At 35.8% G+C, this 24,609-nt stretch overlaps 1 long non-coding RNA gene across 1 annotated transcript; it reads right to left on the reverse strand.

Moving 5' to 3' along the window:
* Positions 1 to 471: 471 nt before the first annotated feature.
* LOC102166401 (uncharacterized) lies at positions 472 to 24,511 on the reverse strand. The gene is made up of 3 exons (XR_001305691.3): positions 24,195 to 24,511; positions 8,403 to 8,478; positions 472 to 4,665 (listed from the first exon to the last, which is right to left on the reverse strand). It is a non-coding gene; the product is annotated as an uncharacterized LOC102166401 (long non-coding RNA).
* Positions 24,512 to 24,609: the final 98 nt, after the last annotated feature.

The following is a 24,609-nucleotide window of genomic DNA, read 5'->3' on the forward strand; positions in this document are numbered from 1 at the left end:
AGGCACACTCCTCTCTACTTCAGCCTTAGAATGAGGACAATACCTCTAAGATTCTTGAAAACCCTTTTTTTCCTAGCCAAAAGCGCTTAAGGAACTCCCTTAAGATTCTAGGAAACTCTATTGTCTAGCTGAGAAGGTCAACAGGGCAAGCCCTTAGAGTCTTAAAAGTTCTGTTGTTTGGCTGAGAGAGTCTAAGGAGCAAATTCTTAATCTTTCTAAGTGTTGAACAAAGAGTCTTTCAAATGTACTCTTGAAGTGATCCTCCTGCTGTATCTGTTTTTTCTGGAAGTATCCTGGATTTGATCTTTGCCCCCAGGTTTTAATTTACTCTGAAATTTTTCTGTGGGCTGAAAGGGTTAAATATGAGAATAATTTCTGTTCCACTCTAGCAAATCCCTAATTGAAAGTGTTTCTTTAGATCAGATGTTAACTGACTATGGCCTATAGGACAAATCCAGACTATCACCAGCCTTTGTCAGTCAACCTTTTTTATTGAAGCACAGCCAATCCCATTCATTTACGTATCATCCATGTCTACTTTATTGCTACAACTGCAAAGATGAGTAATTGCTAGAGACAACATTCAGCAATCTGAAAAGGCTAAAATATTTACTATTTGGCCCATTATAGAAAATATTTGCTGACCTGTACTCTAGATTCTGCTTGAAAATTGAATGCTTTCTTCTTTAGTTCATTTCACCCTACTAAAGATCATATACACCTAAAATAAACAAGTTGGCACACATTCCATCTAGAAACCTCCTTAACCATATACAAGTTCATTAGATATATTTTCTATTTTTCATATTGCCACAAATTACAGCATTGTCAAACATCCTGTCTCTACACAACAGGGTAAAAACTCTCCTTTGCTGCAGGATCAAATAACTATTTCCTCACTGTCTTTTCAGCCTCCATTGTCTGTCTCCTTGAGGCTCTTCTGGCCTATACCCATTGCCTAGACCCAAAGTCAATGCCACATGGTTTAGATTTTTGTTTCACCAGCACCTTACTTCTAGGTGTCAATTTATATTTTGATTATCTATTGCTGCAAAACAAACATTCCAAAGTTTGATGGTTTAAAATAATAATCATTGTATTACTTTTAACAATTCTATATGCTAATCTTGGTCAGATGATCTCTCCTGCCTTTTATATCAGCCAGTGCTACAGTCATCTGGTGGTTTAAATGAACTGCAAATGCTTAGGATGGATGCATTAGCTATTTGCTGCTGTGTAATATATAACATTATATACATATATGTACATGTATATATAAATTAAGCTGCTAAGTATAACTTATGACCACAAAAATGTATTATCTTGCAGTTTTTGTGTTAAGAATCTGGTAGCAGCTTAGTTGGGTGGTTCTGGCTCAGGGTTTTTTCTAATGCTGGAGTCAAGATATTGACTGAATTGCACTAATCTGAAATTTGGTTACTCCACTCCATGTATTTGTAAGCAAGCCTCAATTACTCACCACAAAGGCCTCTCCACAGGCTGTCTGAATGTCCTCATAACATCGACACCTGGCTTCCCAGGTGATCTGAAAGAAGTCCATCATGATGAAAGTCACAGGACAATTATGATTTAATATTGGGAGTTACATATCATCACCTCTGTGGTATTCAATTGGTCATACAAACCAATACTGCCGCAGTGTGGGACTACATACAGAATGTGAATAATGGAAAGTGACTTTCATTGGGTGCCATATTGGAGAATGGCTACCACAATGACTCGCTCACATAGCTATCAATTAATTTTTAAAGTAGCTAGAAATTGTTGGTTCTCATTTTTGAGGTTCTTCCATTTACCTTGAGCTTCTCACAGCACAGAAGATGATTCCAAGAGGCAGCCAGTAGAAGCTTCCATTTCTCTTAGCCTGGGGTTTGAAGTCCAAGAAGGTCCTTATGCTGCATTCTATTTATAAAAGTTAGTCATAGGCCAGCCCAGATTCAAGGACAGCGGAAGTAAGTTCCATCTCTTAATGTGAAGTGGCATGTATGTATAAAGAAGAGAGGAACTGTTATAGACTAGCTAGTACTGGAAATGAATACCAAATGTCATTCTCCTCCTGCCTTCTAAACTGTTGTAGGAGCTTCCAATTTTTCCAGTCAAAAGCCGGAGAGCAAGGCTGTCCATTGAACCAGTTCCTAGATGTCAGCCTTCTGGGACACAGAGATGATTTTGAACAAGTTAAAATAAAAATAGAAGGGCAAATAGAAAATACCCAACACGGTTCTGAAATATAGGGTATAAACACTCCCAGGAGAATGATATCTTACAGTAAAGATTTATATAATCAGAAAGTTTTCAATTAGCTCTAAAAATAGCTGAATGAAGAGAATGGCTTTTAAAACCAGTCCCTTCCTTTTCAGTCTGACCAATTGCTAGGACAGAAGTCCTTCATCTTGAAGTTTTAACTCTATATGGTACAAAAGTTGGAAATTACATTAGTTTGGCCTACATTCAAATATCTATTCCTATTCAAGAAGGGTTAAGAATGAAAGTAAATGCCCTTAATGTAACCCCCCCAGACATCTAGCTACATTAACACAGCTAGAGAAAACAGCCACATTTTATATCTTTTCTTCATGAGTAGTAGACTTCTTTGGGTTCACATCTATATTCCAATGTAGGTTTCCTTGTTAGAAAACACTTTCGGCCTGCCCAGTTAATCTGCAACTTCTCTTTGTAGAGACAGGGCCCTTTAACTATACGCCTGGCTTTCACTGAGGTTCTTTATGAACATGGATGATTTTCTTTGATGTTAAATGGGACCGTTGTCTAGATATTACTACTGGAGTTCTTCCACCCATCAGATCAGAGATGGTGTTCTAACTCAGATCCTACCAGATATTGTCATGTTGCCTCAAACACTGCATCTGTGGTCACGGACATTGGAATCCGAACTCTAACACCTGCTTCATTCAGGTCTGACTTAATCTCTTCCCTTTAATAACCTGTCTGAAGAAAGTGCTATACTAGACCTCATGTACTTTAGAAAATTGGAAAACTGATAATTTAGCTGTGCTTTTGGCAGTGACAAAATTTTTTCATGACCATTTGAAAATCTAACATTGTATGGATAGTACCTGTCATCTTCAAAAGTTAACACCAAAAGCTAGCAGCATGGTATTTTGACATTTAGTGCTAACATCCTAAGAAGGTTGCATTTTTGTACTCTGTTCAAAACACTCTTCCTATGTATTTGTATGCCCCTGACAGATTTTTTCATCTTACAAAAAATGTTATTAAAGTGTTTTCATAGTTTGGTATGTGTTTGAACTTTCAGCTGTCAAAAATCTGTTTAATTGCTATCATTTTTAATCACTTCCATTAAGTGAAATGTTTCATATCATCACTTATAACCAAGCCAGTGATGATCTGCATTGCCAATATTCCCATTATTCATTCAAGAACTTCCATTAGGTCAGAAACCTAGGTGTATTTTTAATATATTATTTTAAATGGTACTATAATATTTTAATATAGGATATGATACTATTTCAGGTATATGTTTTATAAACATCAATATTTTAATAAACCAGTATATCACTGCTATTCCATAAACATAAAAGTGGAAATAGCTAATAAGTGAATTGCTCAACATCTCACAAAAAACAAAGCAGAATTGGGATATCATCAATTTCATCTCCATCTGTGTCCTTGGAAAATAAAATTAGACTTTTCTTAAAGAGCTTTGTAGGCTACGTATCAAAATATGATTCAACCTATTTTATGGGCCATTGCATATCAGAATTATTGTAGATGGCTTTAAAATATTTTTGTCTGTGAAATATAGACCATGTGGAAAGAGTAAACAAAATGTAGAAGGAGAGATTATAGTATAATAGTAACATCAACACCCATCTATCCATCACGCAAGTTAGGAAATAAAATATTACCAGTCAAAAGCCCTCAATTGCATCTCCTTGCATACATTTTTCTTTCTCTCCCACTATGCAGAGAAAAACCACTTTCCTGAATTTTCTATTAATCATTTCCTAGGTTTCTCTATATTTTTACAATTTATGTATGAATTCTAACACAATATACAACTTTCATGAACTCTTCACACTTTCCACTTAACATAAATGGAATCTTACTGTTATCTATCCTCACTTACTTCTTACACTGAACAATATATTCTGAGATTTATCTATATTGATATATTTGGCTCTGTTTCATTAATTTTCTCTGCTAGATAGTCCATTTTTTTCCAGTATTTTGCTACTGCTGAAAGACTCTTGTAAAGCATTCTTCTAAATGGTTTGTTCATGCAGAGTCAACAGGCCAAATTCCAATTACTTGAATTGCTGACTAATAAATACAGGCACATTCAACTTTACTTAGTAATACTATAACAGTCATAATGAGCCAGAACAACCTCTAAAATTTTAGAGGTTAAAAATCAAAGCTTTGGGAGTTCCCATTGTAGCGTAGCAGGTTAAGAACCCAACATAGCATCCATGAGAATGCGGCTTCGATCCCTGGCATTGCTCATTGGTTTAAGGATCTGGCGTTGCTGCAGCATGCAGTGTAGGTCTCAGATGTGGCTTGGATCTAATATTGCCATGGCTAAGGCTGTGACATAGGCCAGCAACTGCAGCTCCAATTTGACTCCTAGTCCAAGAAGTTCTGTGTGCCACAGGTATGGCCCTAAAAAGAAAAAAAAGAAAAAAAAATCAAAGGTTTATTAGTTACTGATGTTATTTATTCATCTTAAAAAGAGGATTGAGTGAGTAGAGTCTTCCATAGTATCCTCCTTAGGGATTATTACCAGTCACCATGGTCAGTCACTCTCAGGTCTTAAAGCTTCCAACTTTAAAATGATGTGGGTTGTATAGCTTCAACAAGGATGGTGCAATTTTAGCACACGTTCGGGAGAAGGATAAGAAATATATGTCAATAGCCTGAATATCTGCTAATGATGACTACACACTATTTTCAAAGTGATTGCTCCAATTTGCACACCTACAAGAGATAGTAAGAATTCCTACTAAATTTGATATTGCCAGATATTAATACTTTTTAATCTTATGGATATGACCTATCTCGCTGTGGTTTTAATTTTCATCTTCTTAATTAATAATGAGATTGAACATATTTTCATAGCTATATATTTATACTTAAAAATTTTCTTCTTTTGTGAAATTACTCATTATTTTGTCCATTTTTTTATTAATTCAAAGTTTTTTAAATGGTGATTTGGAGTAGGAGTTACATAATCTGGATAATAATTCCACATTGGCTTTATGAGCAGCAAATAATTTCTTAAACTCTGTGGCTTATTTCACTTTCTTTGAAGTATGTTTTGATGTAAATTTGAAGACAATCAAATTTATTAATACTTTGTTTTATTGTTTTTGTTTTTCATGTCTTATTTAGGAAATCTTCTCCTACCTAAAGAAATAAAGATATTCTTCCTTATGACATTCTAAATGTTTCATAGTTTTGTCTCTCATATACATGCCTTTCATCCACTTGGAATTTTCACGTATAGTGTGATGTAGAGCTCCACTTTCACTTTATTTCCGTATGCATGGTTATATATGAGTGAGGGTAGATTACTGGTGGCCCTCAGCCAGGGGACATTTGACAATGTCTGAAACAATTCTATTTGTGACAATACCAAAGAGGGTGCTTCTGGCACTGAGTGAATAGAGGCCAGAGATGCTGATAAAAAAAAAATCCTACAATTCACAAGACACATTAAAGAAATATTCCTCGCCTCATCAACAATGCTGAGGCTGAGAAACTCTGAACTAGACTATCCCATGGTAACAATGAAAAATAAAATAAAATATTTTGAAAATAAATGTTATTTCTCCTTTAAAATCATGTCAGTTGAAGGTTGGCTGATGCTCTGTTCCCCTCTATGGATCATTGCCAGTCTCAGCAGAGGGGAAAAGGGAATGCCGTCATAGTGTGTATGCAATAGCTCTACCAGAGGTGACACATCTCCACCTCTTAAATTTTTTGCCTAAATGTCTAGGTTGCTACTTTAAGCAGCTAGGAAACAAAACAAGTTAAACCAAACCTGTATATAAGAAAGGAGATAATAAAAAATGTACCCTGGAGTTCCTATTGTGGCTCAGTGTTTAATGAACCCACCTAGCATCCATGAGGATGTGGGTTTGATCCCTGGCCTTGCTCAGTGGGTTAAGGATCTGGCATTGCCATGAGCTGTGGTGTAGGTCACAGACACGGCTCAGATCCCACATTGCTGTGGCTGTGGTGCAGGCTGGCGGCTACAGCTCTGACTAGACCCCTACCCTGGGAAACTCTACATGCCACGGGTGTGGCCGTAAAAAGACAAAAAGAGAAGAAAAAAAAAAAAAGAATGAATTCAATAAAATAGAAAATGCCAAGTATTCAATAGCTATGTGTGGCTAGTTATCCAGCACATGGAAGAATTCTATTATCCACAGATAACTTTCTTCAAGAGCATTGATTTAGACAATCTTTAAGGATGTGGGAAATCTGAATAATGATATCAATCATCTTAATTGACATTCAAAAAAATACATCATCTAAGAACTGCAGAAAACATATATATATTTGCCTACAACCATGGCATGTAGAAGTTCTTGGCCAGGGATCAAAACTGTACCATAGCAGTAACAGGAACTATGGGAGTAACAATGCAGGATCCTTAACCCACTGAGCCGTAAGGGAACACCTGCAAAAAATACTTTTTAAAAAAATGTACATGGAGTGTTCACCAAGACAGTATACTGGTCCACTAAACAAGTCTCAATAGGTTTTGAAATCTTACAAATATCTCTACTCATTATAATAGTAACTTATAAATCAATTTTTAAAAAGTCTAGAAATAAAGAAACACAAATCTAAAGAAACATGTATGTAAAGAAAATTAGGAAACACATGTCTAAAGAACCCAAGGGTGAAAGGAAAACAGTCACATGGTAAATAATTTTCAGCTGAACTGTAATAAAAAAACAACATATCAAAATTTGCAGGATGCTGGAGTTCCCGTCGTGGCGCAGTGGTTAACGAATCCGACTAGAAACCATGAGGTTGTGGGTTCGGTCCCTGCCCTTGCTCAGTGGGTTAACGATCCGGCCTTGCTGTGAGCTGTGGTGTAGGTTGCAGACGCGGCTCGGATCCCGCGTTGCTGTGGCTCTGGCGTAGGCCGGTGGCTACAGCTCCGATTCGACCCCTAGCCTGGGAACCTCCATATGCCACGGGAGCAGCCAAGAGATAGCAACAACAACAACAACAAAACAACAACAACAAAAGACAAAAAAAAAAAAAAATTTGCAGGATGCAGCTAATGAAGTGTCTACAGTGAAATTAATGATTTTAACTATTTATTTTAGCAAAAAAAAAAAAAAGTCTAAAAATCAGTGGTTTAAGTTTCCACTTCATGAACTAGGTAATAAAGCAAATAAAACGAAAACAAAATATAAGAAGGGAAATAATAAAAATAAGAATGAAACTCAATGAAACAAGGCACAGGAAAAATAAATGAAATCAAAAGCTATACTTTGAAAAGATCAGTAAAACTGATAAATCTGTAAGTAGATTTGCAAGAAGCAAAATAAGGAAGACACAAATGATCATTATCAACAGTGAAAGAGGAAACGCCACCATAGGTCCTAAGGACATTAACAGGATAGTAAGCAAATATTATGAACAATTTCATGTCAATAAATTCAACAACATAAACAAAACAGTCAAATTTCTTTCTTTCTTTCTTTTTTTTTAAATCTTCTTAGGCTACACTCATTGCATCTGAAGTTCACAGGATAGGGGTTGAATCAGAGCTGTAGCTTCTGGCCCACACCACAGCCACACCAACACCAGGTCTGAGCCATGTCTGCAAACTACACCACAGCTCATGGCAATGCCGGATCCTTAACCCACTGAATGAGGCCAGGGATCGAACCCGTGCCCTCATGGATGCTAGTCGGGTTTGTTAACTATTGAGCAATAATGGGAACTCCAAATTTCTTGAAAGATACAATTCCAAATATGATATTACAATAAAATTTAAAAGTCTGAACAGCTCTAGAGCTTCTAAAAGGTAATTAACAATCTTTCTACAAAGAAACCTCCAGGCTTAGATGGCTTTTACAGATGAATTCTGTCAACCATCTCAGAAAGAAAAAAATACCCATCATACATAGTCTCTTTCAAACCATAGACAAGAAAGTATACAACACTTTCTAACACATTTTATGAGGCCAGTATTACCTTGCTACTAAATCCATACAAGATATTAAGAGAACTAAAACTTATAGACCATGATAACTTATGAACACAAACATTTCTTAATATTAAGAAATTTTATTCATATGTTTATATGTATGCACACAAATACGCATATATTAACATTTATTTCCCTCCTTTTCAGTCAATACTTAGCTCACCTTTAGTTGTGACTAAGATGAAGACAGTACAGGAAGCTTTGAGATAATGAACATCTTGTTGCATCTCTGTGGGTATCTGGTGAAGAAGGTAAAAAAGGAAGGAGGTAAGGCTGGAGAATGCTGAACTAGAGGAAGGAGGTAAAATGGGACAATGAGGGGAGTATAGGGATGAGAAGAGCCCAAAACAGCAAAAAGAAGAAAGCAATGGACATTTTGCTGGCTTTTTTCTATATTCAAAAAGAAGAAATCGGTTCACTGTTTCCTCATGGATAAAGTGGTAGATTTGGGAATATTACCAAGGACAAGTCTTGACCCTAAAATCCTGAGAGTTGTGTACTTGTGTTAAGGCAATTTATTTCCTTGAGAATACCAATGAGTAGAGCATTTTCTTCCTCTCTCTCTCTTTTTTTTTTTTTTTTTTGGTTTGTTTATGGAAGAGTTCACAAGCCAGGGATTGAATCTGAGCCACAGCTGTGACCTATGCCGCAACTGCAGCAACACCAGATCCTTTAACAAACTGAGCCAGGCCGGGTATTGAATCCAAGCCTCTGCAGTGACGTGAGCCACTGGAGTCAGTTCTTAACCCACTATGCTACAGCAGAAACTCCCTGCAGTGGTTTTTTTGTTCTCCTTTTAAAGGTTATGCTGTGATAAACATAACTAATAATGATATATAAATGCAAACAAATGGGTAATGATTGAAAGTCTATAAAGTATATATTAGCAATTAGTTCAGATGATAATCTCTTGATGTTTCTGAGCTTTCACACACATAATATTTTATTGCTTCTTACATGTTGTAAAATAAAATAAAAAATATTTTTGTAACTTTTGGATAATGAAACTGCAAAAAATCTTGCAATCTATAAGAAGCAATAAAATCTTAAAAATGATTAAAGACCATTTAGGTGATAAAAACAACTTAATTTTTTTGTGTGCTGTATCTTTTTAGTTTTTGGGGTAAAAATTGAATTATACATTACATATTTATTGAGTATGTACTATGTGCTAAGCATTGAATTGGATACAAAGAAAGAAAATTATTTTTTTTCTTATGGAATATACAATTTTATAAGGGAAATTAAATTGTATATGATACATGATATAAAATTAATCAAAGAGAAAAACATAGGTAAAGACAAACTTTAAGAGATGGGATGCTTTTATATAGCTATGAGTTCAAGAAAAGGAAGGCATCTTTGAGGCAGAGGGTTGAGCTGCTTTAAGGTAAGGTTTAGAGATAGGATAATAACAGCTGCTATTTACTGAGTATTTACTTAGTAATGGAGTACCTTTCTAAGTACTAACTGTTCATCCAGTATCACAGAAATAGCTAGCCACAGAACTGATATTTCAAACAACATAAAGTTGAGAAGTAATGTTAAATATTCTAAACTGAGATTATGAAAAGAAGTACAAAGATAGCATGTAAGAAAATGTATAATATACAGTAAATTAATATAAAAATATAGAAATGACATAGATATTGACATGAGTAAATTTTCCTAGGAGGTCTAACTAAATAGCTTTATCTTTACTTTAAATGTATATTCATTAAAATTTTTATGGTTGGTAAAGCAGTTTTCAATCTATAAACTTAGAGTGAAAGAATTCTGGATGGTATCTTTCATGAGCATTTTGGGGGATTTTCAAAGAGGCTTGTGCCAGTAGACAGAGCTGGTGTCCTAAGATTTAATAGTAATTAAACTTAGTGTTTGTCATTCATTCCTGCTTTGCAAATAAGCTGAGAAATCAGAGATTTCTCATGGACAGAAAAATAGGCATTTAGTGGGCAGTTCAATACAAAAAGAATTTTAGAAAGAGTAAAATATGAAAACTCTGCTTCTTACTTTCAGAAGAGTTGACAGGACTCAGATGTTCCAGCAGGGAATGATGGCATTTTCTATCAGAACCACAGAGCTGCTTGAAAGACCAGGACTTATTAATATAGCCAGTACGAATTTTCTCCCCATACTAAGTAGCCTTCTTTATTTGTTCTAAAAATGAACCAAATCACATTCCAAATATCCACCATCTAGGGTTGTAAAAAATTACATTTGTTGTATTTAATAAATGGGGCTATTTTCCTCCTTAGACATACACAATGATCTGGAAGAAGTGTAGTTGGTAATGGTCCAAAAAATGGAGTGGGGAGAGGTGGTCTTTATGGCAGTTATTATCTCCTTATGCTCCATAATGCCATTTTTACAGTCATCTTCTCCTTTATGTTGAACACTGAATGCTCGGTAATTCTGCCTTGGTGATGTCACTCGTGCAGTGCGGGCTTGGCCTCAGAGACCTAACATACTGATTTCTAGGCTGCAATGCTGTGGTTGGTTTTTCACAACATCACCACATTCACCATTAAGGTCAGCTGCATGCAAGTAGACTCTGACATTTTATAATTCTGTTTCTTAGGTAAAATCACTTTCTTCTTCTCCACCTCAATACCAACATCTATCTTCTTATTCTGGATGAGCCACTCATGCTTCAAAAACTTTTAGGTGGAATTTTTCCTCCAGATAAAAGCTCAATATCTCCTAACTCACAAATTTAGATAAAGGAAGACGTTTCACTTAAAGTAGAACTTTCATAGCCAATCCCGTAAAAATGATTCAACAAAGGATATGTCACGTAGGTGAAAGATAAAGATGTGATGATAGGGTCACGGATGGAGTGAAAGGTTGTATTAATAAAATAAGTAATTGGAATCTTTGGAATTAGTTAAGGGATAAGGTTTTGGCTCACAAGGTTGGTTGAAGTTTAAAAGTTATAGCTTGAGACTGGAGTTAGGGATGGAGAGCAGAAAATAAAACTGGAAATGAAACTGAGAAATGAATTACCTAGCTATGAGGATATCCCAACTCTATCTCTAGCTAACAATACCTGAATAAACATGCCACACTGGCATATTTAAAGTAAGAAAAGGGGATGCTAGCCTTGGTAGTCCATAAACATACAGTAACTAAACAAATTTATGGCTAAATTTCAGTTGTTAGCATACAGGGAATGGATTAAAGTTTTATTTTTCTATCTTTCCTGTTTTTATTTTTATTTTTTTAGTTTTCAGATAACTGTTATTAGAAAAATGACAATTTTTCTTCAGTTTAACAGGAAAAAATATTTTGTTAGATCAATGCCAGTGCATAAAGGCAATCTGAGTGTTCATGAAACTTAGCTTGGTGGAAGTATCATTCATTCATTTTACAAGATGAGCTAATGGAGCAGAGGTGTGAAAATGCTTAATAAGGAAGTTTGGAACACTTAAAATATTTACTCCTTAGCACCACAGGGGGGTAGGGCTCCTGGACAACAGGTGATGTAGAGAGTATATAAAATTATATACCATAATTATAGTCACTGTGTGAGTGCCCAGGCATTTTGGAGGTTCTGAAACATATCACTGATGTGGATATTAATAACTATATTCAGTCTAAAAGAGAATCATTTCCTTCTTTATGTTTGTCTGCCTTCTTTACCTCCTTCTGAGGTAACAGTAAATAGACTTACATAAATTTTGACTAAGAAAGAGTACTGCTAAATATTTAGGTTATTGGGAAGTTATAACTATGACCCTTTGGCTTCCTTGATACATGACAAGAACAGTTAATATTGTGCTGGGGACAATGAATTTCCACACAGAAAAGAATACATAACACCACTTGCAAAATTAACTCAAAATGGATTGATGGCCTAAATTATATAAGTGAAACCATAAAACACTTAGAAGGAAACATAGGAGTAAATCTTCACGATTTTAAATTTTCAATGAATTCTTAGAAATGACACCAAGAGAAGGAGAAATACAAGAAAAAATAAACAAGTTGGACTTCATCAAGATTTAAAACTTTTGTGTTTCAAAGGATAGTATCAATAAAATGAGGACAATTTACACAGTGGGAGAAAATATCTGCAAATCATGTATCTGATAAAGGACTAGTATCCAGAATATGAAAAGAACATCTACTACTCAACAACAAAAAGATAACCCAACTTAAAAGTGGGAGAAGTACTTGAATATGTACTTCTTTCAAAGAATATTATAAAGGCTACACCCACTGTGAAATATGCAATTTCTGAGAGGAAATATAATACACATTTTTCTTAAATAACACATTTAAGAATTAAAAGCTGAACACGTTGTGCGGTGTGTGCGGTGTGTGTATTCTTTCTTCTATCATTGTAGAATAGCCAGATAAATGTAATAAACATGTTCTCATAGAACATCTAGGCTATATACTTTGTGTTCAATGAGAACATATTTATTATATTTTAGTATAATTAATCTTTTTGTTGTTCATCTGCATTATAGGATGTATAAGTACTTCATTTCTTTTTATGGTTAACTCACATTGTATGCATAAACCACATTTTTCCCCCTTTATTAGTTGATGGAGATGTGAGTTGCTTCCTGTGTTTGTCTATTTTGAATAATGCTTCTATCAGCATTAATGTAAAAGTATTTGTTTGAAAGTTGTTTTCAATTCTTTTTGATAAGAATGAAACCTAGAAGTGGAAATTATGGGTTATGTGGGAATTCTATATTTACCCTTTGGAGAAACACCAAACAGGGTGGCTAAAGTTTAGAGGATGGCATGTTACTGAGAGAAAAGAGCTCCACAGAGAACTTTGGAAATCTGGAAGTGTCCCCTTGAGTCTTCAGCTGAATGCTAATCTGCACATGCATTAGAAGAAGCTACCTAAAGATTAGAGTTAACAGTGACTGGTACACCCTCAGAACTGAAAATATTTCCTGTTCCCTCTACTCAAAATTGAGAATCTCATAATTCACTGTGCATCAGTTAGAGTACTAAAAGAGGTTTGCCTCATTTATGGGGGCAAGATTAGCCCTGGATTAAATGGTAATCTTATCTCACTTCATAAAGTTTAAAAGCAAGAACTCCAAATATCAGGCTATTTCCAATAACCACATTAAAGAACAAAGGTCAAGAATATTGGGGAGTTCCCATCGTGGCGCAGTGGTTAACGAATCCGACTAGGAACCATGAGGTTGTGGGTTCGGTCCCTGCCCTTGCTCAGTGGGTTAACGATCCGGCGTTGCCGTTGCCGACGCGGGCGCGGCCCAAATAAATAGCAAAAAGACAAAAAAAAAAAAAAAAGAATATTTGTAAAAACACAAAAATATCCATCATACAAGGTAAAATTAGAAATGCTTGTAAGCAGCCTTGTAGAAAAGTAGGACAATATGATTCATACTGAATAGAAGAAGCATACGATCAAAACCATATCAGAAATGACACAGGATGTAGAGTTCCCTGATGGCTCAGTGGGTTGAGGACCTGCATTGTCACTGTTGCAGCTCGGCTTACTGCTCTAGCACAGGTTCAATCCTTGGTCTAGGAATTTCCTAGACCATTCTGCAGAGAAAAAAAAAAAAAATCCAAAGCAAAAAAGAGATGACACAGGATAGAATCAATAAATAGTTATATTAAAATAATTATTTTAACTGTCTTCTGTTTGTTCAAGAATCTATAGGATCTATTCAACATACTAAGTGGATTCTTGAAAGATATAAAAAAGACCCAAAACTTTTAGGGATGAAAATGTCAAAATCTGAGAGGGGAATTCTCCTGAACTGTTACTTGATCTTTGTAAGTGGAAAATACTAAGTCGAGAGACCAGGTCCAGAAGTCTGACCTGAATCACCAAAATAGAAAGTCATTGCCCCTCAACCAAACTGTGGACCTGAATCAATCTATAAATCCAGGAAGGTGACCTTGAGAAAGGACCTTCTAGATTATGAAATTTTTATATTATGTGATATCCTATTCATGGTATTCCCTGGTCTTATATTCTCCATCATTCTGAAACAGCTGGCTTAATAACATTGTAGATTGCCGTTTTTTTAATATTTTATTTTATTTTTTAATTTTTATTTTATTTATTTATTTTTGTCTTTTTGCTATTTCTTTGGGCCGCTCCCGCAGCATATGGAGGTTCCCAGGCTAGGGGTCGAATTGGAGCTGTAGCCACCGGCCTACGCCAGGGCCACAGCAATGCGGGATCCGAGCCGCGTCTGCAACCTACACCACAGCTCACGGCAACGCCGGATCATTAACCCACTGAGCAAGGGCAGGGATCGAACCCGCAACCTCATGGTTCCTAGTCGGATTCGTTAACCACTGCGCCACGACGGGAACTCCTAGATTGCCCTTTTGATAACTCAGTTATGGTGCCAGCTAGGGGGCAACACCTTGTGAGACTGGGACAATATCCTTCGGGATGTGGTAATGCTTGAAATAATCTTTGAACATATAGTGCTATTCCTCCCATGACCAAGATTTTTAGATCCTTACACTGTAAATCCAAGAGCTGGAAATGAGAGTAGCTCCTCCCACATTGCTTCTAAAGTTCTTGACTAGCAAGATGTTTTTTTTCACATTCCCGTTACTTTAGGGTATGTTGGCGTAATGGTCAGCTACAAAGCAAGGAATGCATCAGCTGGGGACACAATAAAGATTCCATTGAATTGGAAGTTGAGGCTGCCTCTGGCTACCTTGGCCTCTTCAGGCCTCTGAATCAACAGGAAATGAAAAGAGTTACTATGCTGGCTACAGGGAGAGATCCTGGCTATCAGGTTAAATAAGGGGCTATTATACAATGAAGGTAAAGAGGATAATGGCTGAAATAGAGGAGATCCCCTAGGGCATCTCTTTGTATTCCCATGCACTTTGATTAAAGTCACTGGAAAACTACCACAATTCTCTTCAGGTAGGATTTCTAATAGCCTACCTTTAAGGCTTTTTTCTAATAGCCTTAATCTTTAGGGATTAAGGTTTGGGCCATCTCATTTAGCAAAGAACCAAAACCAGCTGAGGTTGTTGCTGAAGACAAAGGAATATGGAAAGGGTAGTGGAAGAAAATGAAAGGTGGGAGAGTGTAAGAAATATCAGCTATATGACCATCTGCAGAAATGAAGACTGGAATCATTATGAGTATTTATTATTTTCATCTGAATATTTGTATATATATTAAACATTTGTTTTTTGCCTGTCACCATATAATGTGTTAATAATGGTTAATTTATATTTCAGTGTATTTAATTTATGGGATATCACAGGAGAAGCGTGAATAATATTACGTAAAGTTTTTGTATCTCCTCCAGGGAATAAAGATAGCATGTTCTCATCCTTACACTTTTCGTTCTGATAAATCATTAAGTATTATTTTGTTATTGTCTTTATTTGATGATTAAATATGGTTAAAGTGTGCCAAATTGACAAAGAGTGGGATGTGATGGTTTTGTGATATGAAAACAGATTTCCTAGAATTCCTTGTCTAGTATGTTTCTAGTGAGTGTAGTCTACAAGTGATATTCTCTTGCCAGAGCTGAAGAACAGCGGAGGCAGCAGACACTTTGTAGCAAACACACAACCTCTCCTAGTTATTCAGTCAAACAATAGTCAGGTCTGCTGTGAAGGGATTTTGAGATGCGTTTAAAGTTCCAATTTTGAGTTAATCAAAAGGGAGATTTTCCTATGTGGGGCCTGACTTAATCAGGTGGTAGTCATCAAAGCAACAATGTCTCTTAAAATCAGAGATTCCAAGCAGTTGGGCCTGCAATTCGTCTCTCTTCCCCCTATATCTTTCCTTCTTGACTGTCCATCTGTGGACTTTGGGCTTGCTTAACTAGAGCTAATTCCCTGAACATTACTATATATATGTATGTACATATATGTATATATGCATATAAATTTTGAAAATATATATCCTACTGGTCTGCTTCTCTAGTTGAAACTTGACTGATACAGATTAAAAGAAATTAAAAAGATACATGAACCAGAAACAATATTTAATTAGGTTGAGGTTCGAACAAAATGTTAAAAACTTTTTAAGATCATTGAAGAAATTTAAACACAGATCACATATTTGACAATATTAAGAAGTTTCTGTAAATATTTTCAATGTAATAATGATATTTTGGATATTTTTAAAAAGCCTTATTTTTAAGGATAAAAAATGGAATGGAAGTTGGAATTTGCTTCAAATTATCCTAAGAAAAAGGTTATAAATGAAATAATGTTGGTCAGGAGTTTAATTCTGAGGGTAGGTGTACGATACATGGGATTCATTATACTATTTTATCTCGTTTTGAATACATTTCAAATTTTCCATAATAAGAAGGTAAAAGGAGTTCCTGTTGTGGTGCAGTGGAAATGAATCCAAGAAGTAACCATGAGGTTGCAGGCTTGATCCCTGGACTCACTCAGAGGGTTAATGATCCGGTGTTGCTGTGAGCTGTGGTGTAGGTTGCAGACGTGTCTTGGATCCTGTGTTGCTGTGGCTGTGGCTTGTGGCCTGTGGCAACAGCTCCAATTAGACCTGGGAACCTCCATATGCAGCAGGTGTGGCCCTAACCCCCCCCCCCAAAAAAAGAAGGTAAAAATTTTAAAAGCCCACAAATACTTAATATTGAGAAGAAAAGCCTAAGTAAAGGTAAATTATGTACTTACTTTTTTATCCCACTACAGACATTAGGTAGAACAAAATACCCAGCCTTTTCTTGTCTCCCTCTATCATACACACTGACACACTGACACACACACACCCTCTTTCTATACCATATGAACATATACATCCATAAAAAAGTATGTTTTAATAATCTCTACATACTCTTAATTATATGAAATGACACAGATAAAATAATTTAGAATTGCATATGGCAGTTAAACACTTCTGAGCTACTATAGAAATGTTTACATAATGAAACCAAAAGATTAAATAGCAAGGCAGAATCTAGGGATAATTACAGTAATGTAACTTTTTTAATATATAAGGATGATAATTTCTTTTTGTACCTATAAACGCAACTAACATTGTTATAAAATAAACAGAAGTTTTAATTATCTGACCTATAACAAACATTGAAAGTAGAAAACTACAATAGAAAGAAGTCTTGACCAGAGACATTAAACACTTGTGTGGAAGTCAACAAGGATGATGGCTTGAGGAGCAAGAATTAAACAGACAGGAAATCTGAGCAATCCATAACATAAGTAATTCTCTAATACTCTCTGTGGAATTTTATTTTATTATATTTTTAATGTCTCATTTATTATTTTTCAGCTCACTTCATCCTGCTACATAAAGTACTCTCTAGTAGGGTTGTGAACTGGAGTTTGGCACTTGCCGTCAGCCTCTACATGGATTAAATCATAAGCCACCACAGCTTCGGACCTGCAATACCACCTGAGCAGAGCTCAGGATGGCGATCAGGAGTGAGGCAGTCTGTGCTCTGAGAAAACTGGCAGAACAGATCTTCAGATAGATATTTTTAGGATAAGGTTTTATGAACCCAATTCTTGCATATCTTCACAGCTAGAAAAACAGTAAAATCCTAAATGGTGATGTCCGCTCCTCATGACTAGTAACCTCTTTAGTAACCTTCAAGAGACCAGTAGCAAACTTCTGTGAAAGGTGTGCATGGCTGAATTCAAACACCCGCCCCCCGCCCCCCGCGCCATTCACCTGTATCACAAATACACTGATATTATTTCCCCTGCCTCTTTGGGGTAGTGTTTCAGAGGTATCTAAAATATCGCCACCTGAATTATTTAAAAAAAAAAAAGATGTCACAGTCATCAGCTAGTGCAGGCACCTCCAAGGGTGAGCCAGTGAGCCCTGAGGGAACTCGGGAAGGAAACAAAGAATACCTGCCATCTAGCAGCCATAAACTTCAGCTACTCCTAACAGAGAGCTCTGTGGAAACTCAAGCTATGAAAACACAGGGATACTGGCCCCAGAAAGCTTAGGTGTATAATAAAGGAATGATTTCTGTGAGCCCAGACCTTTACATCTTCCCACAGAAAACTAAATTACTTAACTTACAATATTTGGTTTTCCATTATTAGCAGTAGTCTTTTGTTCCTACTACTTGCTCTTTGCTGCAAAAACTTCTATATATCCTAACTCCCTGCTCACGTCCTCAGCAGGGTTACTTGAGATGCTGCCTCCCAGGCTTAAGTCCTAATTTTGACCCAAATAAACTTAACTCTCAATTTTTAGATTGTGCATTTCTTTTAAGTCAATAGTCATCCTATCAAAATGATCATTTCCATTTAATAAAGTGAAGATATATTTAAAAATTCTATTCTACCTCTGTTCTTGATCTTTGGTCTTAGTTCTAGCTATGGAATAAAATGTCATGGAGAACAGAAGATGTGAGAATGTAGTATTTTATTAGACCACAACATAATGTAAGAATGACCTATGATAAACATTTCTGCTATTACACATGGGGAAGTTGCCATATAAAGGAATCTGGTGAATAAAAAAGATTTTATGGTTTAGAATTAGCAAGGCTAAAACAAAAATTCAAAGCTTTTGTGTACTGTTAGGGTAATCATATAATTCATTGCCCAAATTGAGACAATTTTGAGGGTACTGATAACTGCTCTGGGAAATCCAGCACAAGCTAAGAACATTTTGGGTAAACAGAGACTCAGAGTCACTCTAGGCATTATCAGAATAAAGTATGTGGTTGAAGATATTTTATGGATGCAACAGATAAGTGATTTAAACTTAGTTGCTAAAACATATTAATACTACCCAACTACTGCTGCTGCTTCTTTTTTTTTTTTTTTTTTTTTGGCTGTGCCCAAATCATATGGAAGTTCTGGTGCCAGGCCACACCACAGCAGCAACCTGAGCCACATATGTGTCAATGCTGGATTCTTAGCCCACTGAGCCATCAAGGAACTCCTCAAACTACTGCCTTTTTTAGTTTACTTTTATTGTTCTTTTTCTTTTTTTGCTCTATTTTAACAACTTTACCATTTCTATTTTCACACGAGCAATTTTTCACATCCAAATGGCTTAAAAAGTGAAACTATCACAATGTGAATTATGATCTCAAGAAAATACTTTCAAGTATTTGATTTTAATAATTATTTTAAAATGCAAAAGTATTCAGAATAAACATTAAATATATTTTTACAATATTAAAATTGTTTTCCTTGGTATATTATTTTGTATTATGCCTAAAGTACATCTCCCAAATATATATTATTAACTGATTTAAAAATACATTTTAAGTAAGTTTCTGTTGTGACTCAGCAGGTTAAGAACCTTACTAGTATCCATGAGAATGAGGGTTCCGTCCCTGGCCTTGCTCAGTGGGTTAAGGATCCAGCATTGCCTGGAGCTGCAGCATAGGTCACAGATGCGGCTTGGATCCCACATTGCTGTAGCTGTGGAGTAAGCCAGTAGCTGCAGCTCCAAATCAGCCCCTAGCCAGGGAACTTCCATATGCTGCAGGTGCAGCCTAAAAAAAAGAAAAAAAAAATACATCTTAAGGCACAGAATATGTACTTGGATTTTGATAATTTTTTTTGTATGATTTAATGAGTGGTAGCAAACACACTGATACAGAAAATTTGTTTTTGGAGACTTACATAGGATTTACCAATTCTCCTATTTTATAGATGAGGAAACAAACTCATATAAGGTGAATTAGTTACTCTAGGTCATACTGTTACTAAGTGGAAGAGTCAGAATCATATCATCAGTTCAAGGATTTCTTTTGTTGTTGTTTTTAACTTTTTTATTTTGAAATAAGTTTAGTCTTAAAGAAGAGCTGCAAAGATAGAAGTTCCCTAATACCTTCCTCCAGCTTCCTCTAAGATTAACCTTATATATAAACATGTTCTGATTATCTCAAGGCTCTTTTTATTGCCCTGTGGAAAGTGTTAGTTATTTATTGTCTTTAAAGTATAGGTCTAAAGATGCATTTCATAACATACCTAGTGCTAAAGAATTTAGGATTATTTATAATATTAACATACCTCATTATCTATTAGGATGATACATTTGCAATGGTAATATTCAGATTTAGGGACTTTTGGAATAATGCTAATAAAACAGTTATGTCTCTATATAAAATAGTGTGAGCTTTCAAAATCTTTCATAAACATATCCACCAACAGTGAATTTACATTATTAAACACATAAATTTTTGAGATGATAAATTTCAATAAATTATTTTTCTATTAAGTGCAAACTTTGAAAAATATTTCCAACCAATATCAACATGTTTATTTATAAAACTTGTTCTATAAGACCTGGGATGTAGGATTAAGTGATATACTCTTTCGGTATTCATTTGGTCCTATATTCTTTGTGCTGCATTGAGTGAAAAAATAACCACAATAGGTACATTGATTCTGTCTAAAAAACTAAAAATGTGTTTTTTAAAAATAGAAAAAAATTAGTTGGGCTGTTTACCATCTATGCTCGGTTACAATATTTAGATTGTGAAAATTACATATATATTTTTAGTATGTTAAGCTTTCCAAATTCTTTAATATTCATTTGATCTTTCCCAACAATTCTTTGTGGTAACAGCCTTTTCATTTTCTTTTTTCCTAATTTCATTCTGATACTAGTAACAACTCTTACTGCTTACCATTTGAGAGCACTCTGGCCTGATTTTCCATAATGGTGGGGGATATTCCTCAGACTTTCCAGCCTGTATAAGGGCAGAACAGCCTCCAGTCTCCACAGAAAGTGCTCAGAAAAGGATGCAGCTCTGGCAGTTATAAGATTGGCCGGCATGCATTGAATAAATGCACCCTAGAAATAGACCTTGACCAATGACTGAAGGGAGTTGATGTTTTCTTTTGCTTTGGGTAGGATAATTCTGAGACTACAATTTGAAATGGTTTTCCAGGAAATCCCAGTGAGATTAAGCTCTGTTTGCTCACAGTTATAATTTGCCTGGCAATTCACCCTTCATTGCCTTTCTTTCATTCCCTGTCTCACTTCCTCAAGACCCTACTGTGTTTCTGAAATCACTTCAAAAATAAACTACTTGTACTTGAATCCTTAACTCAGGACCTACTTCTAGCAGAACACAAACTCAAAAAATATTTTCCCAAAGCAAAGGCTACAGAGACACTCAGTATTTGTGTTCTTTAGCAATAGGACTGATTGTAGGACAGGCAGGAACATGGAGACAAATAGGTTTAGGAATATTTTTGGATCTCAACTGTCTGTGCGTTCTCTAGAAATCCAATCATTATTAATGAAAATAGATTTTTTTTTAAACTAAGATTAAAATTTAGGAAGGAAAAGAATACCCACTGAAAGCCAATAAAGACTGGGGATTTTGTTCTTCAGATTAATATCATTTTCTATCATAGCTGGTTATGTTCATAACTCATCAACTAATTAGCAATGAAAAGCACACAAATTCTATTGTGTCTTAAGATGTTAAAATACTAAATTTGCAGTGCCAATTGCTTGGTTAATTAAAAAATAAACTTTCTTTTCAGAGAATTAAAAGGTCAAGTGTTTCTATTATATTTTTTGAAAAGTTCATTCAAACAGTTTATTTGTAGCATAAGAAGTATAGCATGCTGTATTGCAGCTTATTCATAAGCTTGGAGTTGCTTTACTTTTTTATTTCTTTAGTTTTATTAAGCTGGTACCAAACACAGAAGACAACAGGTAAAACTTTTATCTATTTAATCAGAATGGTAGAGATATTGTATTTACAATGAGAAATGGAGAAACATACTTTTTTAAAAAGATCACATTATGTACTACGAATAGAGGCTTAATTAGACTATATTCTCTGATAATCTTCATAGACCAAATGAGCTCAGAGCTGACTGGTCCTTACATATTTGACCAGGTTAGAGACTAGGGTAGTCTCTGTAATTCCTGGCATATCATAGGTAGGTTGCTATCAGATATATTATCCATATTAAAAATCATATCTTCTGCTTCTGGGCCGCATGTACTAGTGGATAGTCTTTAGACTTTAAATATAAGTCTAAATAAGGAATAAGAGAAGGGTCAAAAATAGCATAAGAAAACAGTGCCATGACTATTTCAGCAAGCTTATATCTATAAGGCAATTTAACTTAGAAGGCTCATTTTGAATTCAGCTTACACATGGCAATGACAAATATTTTCTAAACTATTTTGGAAGTATTTTTATTTTTAGAAATCTGTGAACCTCAGATTTTCCAATTCTAAAACTTAGTCTTTCTGCAATTTAAAACTACATTCTATAGAATACTTTGCCCAAGCTTTAAGTAATAGAGCTTTGAACTACCGTTATCTTTGAATATCTTTGTCCCCTCCCCCATTTTTTACTGTTTCAAAACAATCTAGTTGTAAATCCCAGCCCTTTTCTAATTCTTCACTATGTCCTTACATATTTTTCACAGAATACTTTGTACAAGGTCTGGCATCAGCCTTTTTGCTACCTTGACTACCGCTTATTCCAATTATTCCAAACCTCCTGTTTTTCCTCTCATCACAGCCTCCCCTTAAAGAAAAATCCAATTCTGTGTATAAATCCTTTTTATTTTTGGTGATGAAAGCATCATACATCAGATCAAAATTATGGACTTAGACTCACAGACCTTTACCAATTCATACTAACTAAACTGCCTTCCCTTTCTTTCAGCTCTTGGTATATCTTTTCCCCTGACTTGAGGCAAATGTGTTTTTCATATTCCAAATGAACTTTTATTCCAAAACTAAACGTTTATTCTCTTCCTCATTCAGCAGACTGTCATTTATCTTTCATTACTTAAAAGCACCAGAAATCTCAGTGCCTCCTAAATGCTCCTTCCAGTAAAGGACGCTAAGAGTAGGTTTAGTATTCTTTTCCATTCTCTTCTCTATCAGGAATTAAATTTTATTTTCTTCCCTTTGGTTATTGCCTCAGCAATGCAAGTATTTTCGGTTAGAATACTACTAAATTACAGTGAAGTTCTTTCTATGCTAGCTTCATACTAAAGCCTTTTTCACGTTGAAGTGCTGCTGTAGAAAGTATAGTGAAGGAGCATCTTTGTTACAGAAATCTAGTGAATATGTTTATACATTTTTACATCTTATAGTAGATAGCCATGTACATTATCTCATTTGATTCAAAAATTGTTAGAGGTAGACCTGAAATCCTTTTTTTAAGTGGGAGGGAACCTTTACTACAGTATTCAGGAGGACAGACTTTGGAATCAGGAAAACCTCAGTTTGAATTATTACTATAGTTTTTTCACTATTGTGACTTTGGGGGAAATCATTAATATACCTAAACTAAAACTGCCTCATAAAATGGGATAGTAATAACTACATGACATAGTGCAAGTAAAGAGCACCACATGTGAAGTGGATTGCAGTGGCACATGGTAAGCACTTACTACACAGCAACATGTTAAGGGATTGCTCAAGACACTTTTAGAATATGCCCGCAAGGACTTGAAACCAAGATTCTGGACGCCGAAGCTCATGCTTTTCCACTATCTCTGCTTCCTAGCACAGAGATTTAATTAAACTACCAACTTGATGTATGACCTTGAGCAAAATACTTCACTGAGTCAGTTTACTCATCTGTAGACGGAATCTTTTCAGACTTTCAGCGTCTATTCCAGATACATTAATTGTTTTTTCTGTAGTGTTCTGAGTTGCGGTTCAGGCTCGTTATATATCGAAGATCTGTATAATCATAAACTGTGCACATTACAATGAATTTTATTCCTATATTCATAATTCGTTCAGTATATAGTTTTGGATACACACTCAGCTGTTGCCTGTCCGCCTCTCGGCGCCTTGTGAAGGGGAAATCCGTACCTAGCTGTATTTATTTATATCCTGGCTTGTTTCCGAAAGGATTTAAGGCGGCGACTAATACTTTTAAGTTCTCTGACGAAGTCACAAAGTGCGAGAAATACTCTTGATGAAATCACGCCGTACAAAACAGCCCTTGTGTGAGATGCTAAGTAATGTTTTTTAAACTCTTAAAAATAAAAACTAATGTACCTAGCTAGAAGTCCTGGAAGCATGAGGTCAAGGTTCTTCCCTCAGCCTTGACGCTGTCCCATACGTTGTCAACGGTCACTCGAATGCCCTTCTCAGACTAGCCAAAATTGTCGCTGCTCCAGTCCCGGCTGGACCGAGATCCCATCCCGCCCCTTCACTCTCTCTCATACCCAAGTTTTCTGATTGGGAAGGGGCCTGAAGAGCCTTTCTCAGGTTTCCATATTATTGGCTGGCACGGCTGTCAGTAATCTCTGCTTCCCGCCTTCCAGCCTAGCGCGCTTCTTGGACCCCCTCGGTTTCTGCGACAAGCCGCTTACGTTTGCCTGAGCCGTGTTGCCGGGGACAGGCGACCTTTCACCCCTCCCCTTCCCAAAGGAGCGCCCTGGCCCCCGTCCTCGCCCCCGCCGCCATCGCG

The sequence above is a fragment of the Sus scrofa genome, chromosome 7 (assembly GCF_054392235.1).
Source record: "Sus scrofa isolate SSC_HxYL_T2T_F1_AM1 chromosome 7, Sscrofa_HxYL_maternal_Yorkshire_Landrace_v2.0, whole genome shotgun sequence".
In the NCBI taxonomy this organism is placed as follows: domain Eukaryota; kingdom Metazoa; phylum Chordata; class Mammalia; order Artiodactyla; family Suidae; genus Sus; species Sus scrofa.